Source organism: Tenrec ecaudatus, chromosome 11 (genome assembly GCF_050624435.1).
Source record: "Tenrec ecaudatus isolate mTenEca1 chromosome 11, mTenEca1.hap1, whole genome shotgun sequence".
NCBI classification, from domain to species: domain Eukaryota; kingdom Metazoa; phylum Chordata; class Mammalia; order Afrosoricida; family Tenrecidae; genus Tenrec; species Tenrec ecaudatus.
The window spans coordinates 13,285,614-13,289,846 of record NC_134540.1 but is presented as its reverse complement, the minus strand read 5'-3'; positions in this window follow the sequence as shown (position 1 = coordinate 13,289,846).

Sequence of the window (4,233 nt, the reverse complement as noted above, 5' to 3'; positions counted from 1 at the left end):
AACTCCCGGGAGGGAAGGGAGAGCAGAGAAGGACGGGGGTCATGTTGAGCCTCTGGGTGGGTTCCGAGACCCAACGAGTTAGGTCAGGGAAACCGCGTCTGGCAGTGGGTCATGTATAGGGCTGAGTCAAGGACGCATGTACTGATACGGGGAAGGAGGGCCTTCTGGGGCTGCAGTTGCAGGGTCTGAGTCAGGATGTCGTCTGTGAGTAAGTCATCCTGGAACACTGAGGGAAGGGTCTGTACAGATCAGGCCCGGAGAGAGAAGCTCCTTGGAACGCTGGAGGCAGGGACTGCACAGTCCCCAGCTCTGGCCTTGAGGGGGGGGGGGCGGGAAAGGGCCGCACAGTCCAGCAGGCTATCTTTCAGGAGAGCTGGGGGAAGCAGCTACATGGTTGGGACCTGGCCCAAACATTCCAAACTCTTAATATTGGTGATGGGCATAGTGTACTGTCTGAACTACTTCCTGCTGAGATAGGGTGAAGAAGGGGGCGGGATTAAGAGTTTGAAGGTCTGGGGTCTGGGCCCGGTTGGCAGCAGATTATAAGGGCGAAGCAAGAGTTGGTTGAAGGTCAGCTTGGAGATGGCTTTCATTCGGTTCTGCAAAAATTTAAACACGGAGCCAACAGTAACAGTATACAAATTAATGCCAAAGGCCCAACAAGGGGCATAATCCATGACATGACAGAACTTTGAAACCACACCATGAGAAAGGGCTGGTGGTGGCCCACTGACGTTTCCTGATTTCCTCAGCCATGTTGTGGAGTGCTTTAACATTTTATTTAACTACTTTTGACATTGATATAGTATATGTACCCTTTTGTTAGCTGTTAACAGATTTAATGCACAACGATTTTGAAGGGTTATCTGTGGCAGGCATATAAGTTGTTGCGAGGAGGTGAGAGACTTTGAGGTGGAGTTTATGACCAGCTGGAGTTGATTGTTAAAGTTCTGTGTTTGGAGTATGCTGTGCCCTAATGGGTGAGTGTGCAGACACGGGCATGTGGACGCATGAACGCAAGTGAACGAGTTTGCACCAACGAGTGTGAGTGGGATTAACAGTCTGAAAATTCCAGGCAGAGAAAAATCCTCCTCCTCCTGATTTGTGAAGTAACAGATTAGCTGTGGTTGGGCCATCTAGCTGAGAAGCATCAAAGTCCACATGGAAGATGCACACCAGCTTGGCAAGGTAGAACATCCCTTGTGATTTTCAGAGACCATGAGGTGTAGAAGGGGCCAGTCATCAGACATCAGAGAACTAAAAATCATATCAGTGGGTGCCCACCTTCCTGATATGATCACTGAAGGCGAACGTGTGCATAAGCAAATGATGCGAAGAAAGCTAATGGTGCCCGGCTATCAAAAGATACAGCGTCTGGGGTCTTAAAGGCTTGAAGATAAATAAGTGGCCATGTAGTTCAGAAACAACAAAGCCCACATGGAAGAAACACACCAGCCTGTCTGACCACAAGGTGCCGAAGGGACCAGTTATAAGACATCAAAGAACTAAAAATAATATCAATGGGTTCCCATCTCCCTGATACTATCAATAAAGACAATGCGGATGCATTATGAATGATGAAGGGTTCATGAGGTGGGGGGAGTGGGGAGGGATGGGGAAAATGAGCAGCAGATATTAAGGGCTCAAGTAGAAGGAAAATGTTTTGAGAGATGATGGTAACAAATGTACATATATTCTTGACACAATGGATGTATGTATGGATTGTAATAAGAATTGTACGCGCAAATGTGGTGAAGAAAGCTGATGGTGCCCAGCTATCAAAAGATATAGCATCTGGGGTCTTAAAGGCTTGAAGGTAAACAAGTGGCCATGTAGTTCAGAAACAACAAAGCCCTCATGGACAAAGCACACTAGTCTGTGTGACCACAAGCTGTCGAAGAGATCAGGTATCAAGCATCAAGGAATAAAAAAGCATACCATTGAAAATGTGGGTGAGTGCAGAGTGGAGACTCAAAGCCCATTGGTAGCCAACCGGACACCCCTTGATGAAGGGTTGTGGGGAGATGAGCCACTCAGGGTGCAGGGTAGCAATGATGAAACATATAACTTTCCTCTAGTTCTTAACTGCTTCCCCCCCCACACACTATCATGATCTTAATTCTGCCTTACAAATCTGGCTAGACCAGAGGATGTACATAGATACAGATAGCAACTGGAAACACAGGGAATTCAGGACAGATGACTCCTTCAGGACCAGTGGTGAGAGTGGTGATGCCTGGAGGGTGGAGAGAATGTGGGATAGAAAGGGGGAACTGATTACAAGAATCTACATATAGCTTCCTCCTGGGGGATGGACAGCAGAGAAGGCAGGGGGAGACGTCGAACAGTGTAATATATGACAAGATAATAATAATTTATGAATGATGAAGGGTTCATGAGGTAGGGGAGGAGAGAGGGAGGGGGAAAATGAGTAGCAGATATTAAGGGCTCAAGTAGAAGGCAAATGTTTTGAGAATGATGATGGCAACAAATGTACATAGTTCTTGACACAATGGATGGATGTATGGATTATGATAGGAATTGTATGAGCCCCCAATAAAATGATTAAAAAACAAACAAAACAAAAACCAAACTCACTGTCATTGAGTCAATTCTGACTCATAGCAACTCTATGGCCAGGGTAGAACATCCCTTGTGAGTTTCAGAGACTGACTTTCTATGGAATTAGAAAGCCCAGTCTTTCTCCTGCAGAGCAGCTGGTGGTTTCAAACTGTTGACCCTGAGGTTAGGAGTCCGATGTATATTAGTGTGTAAATTTGAAAAATAGTTCTATTAACTGGGCTTCTTTGTAGGTGTATAGCTATTATCCTATCACTGACATATTTCAGGGTTGATCTTGGAATGCTCTTTCATGTAAAAAGGTGACATTCCTCTTCAATTTGTCATCCCAGTAGAGTAGACCATGTGGTTATTCAATTTACACTGGCCATTTCAGCTCCTTTGTACCTTGGATACAGATCTTTACACAATTTCATTTTCAATGACTTCCAATTTTCTTAGATTGATATTTTGTGCACTCCATATTCAGATTATTAGGGGTGTTTGTTCCTTTTCTCCTTTTGAGGCATGCAAAAGAATATCCTGAAAGCATTGCTCCATCCAAGTCATTGAAGTCAACTCTGAGAAGGCAGCTCTTTTCCATTCATATTTTCAGTGCCTTCCCACCTGAGGGGCTCATCTTCTGGCACTCTATCTGCCAATGTCCTGCTGCTGTCTGCCCCATTTGCACTGGCGGTTTTTTCAGAAGTAGATTTCCGGGTCCTTCTTCCTAGTCTGCCCTAGTCTGAAAGCTGCTCTGAAACCTGCTCATGTGGGTGATCCTGCTAATACTTGGGAGCCCTGGTGGGTAGTGAGATGGACTTCTAACCCCAAGATCAGTACTTCAAAACCACTAACCTCTCCACAGGAGAAAGATGAGGCTTTCTTTTCCCGTAAAGATGGACAGACTTGGAACCCCCCAGGGACAGTTCTGTTCGGTCCTGTGGGGTCACTGTGTGTCTGTCCAGGCCTTATGGCAGTGAGTTCTTGGCCTAGCTTCCAGCATCACAGAGACTTGCAAGCTACCACAGTATATCAATCCGACAGATGAGTGACAGGTCAGTCCTTATCAGAGCTTTGGTAGTGCAGCGGTTAAAGTATTCAGCTGCCAAAAGTGTGACAGCATGAAGACTTAGAACCTATGGGGGCAGGTCTGAGTCAGGATCAACTTGATGGCAATGAGTTTGATTTGGGGTTTTCATGGGCAAATAGAATTGGGCGAGGAGATGTGTTTGAGGACCACGGGGCATGGGACAACCTGGCCCAAGGCCAGTGAACTCATTGCGCCCCTATAGAACAGAGCGGAGCTACCCCTACAGGCTCTCGCTGCAGAGCAGAAACCTCACTGAGAGCAGAAAGCGCTGCTGATCTTGAGGATAGCGGCCCCACGCGACCCCTTCTGCCAAGCATCTAGATCGTACATTAATTAGTACGCGATCCGTATGCTGCTTACGTGTTATGTGAAAGAATCTAGGTTTAAGGAAGTATCCCCAAACCTCCTGCCCTTCCCACCTCCGGCCTGGGTGGGGCCAGTCGCCTGGTAGAGCTCTCGCCACCCCCTCGCCACCTCATTCCCGCGGCTGCACGCGCCCAGCCGCAGGCCCTGCAGTCCTGGAAGCCAGATTCCGTTTCTCCCGCCCGCGGACCCCCCGGAGCAGGTAGGCTGAGGGCGGC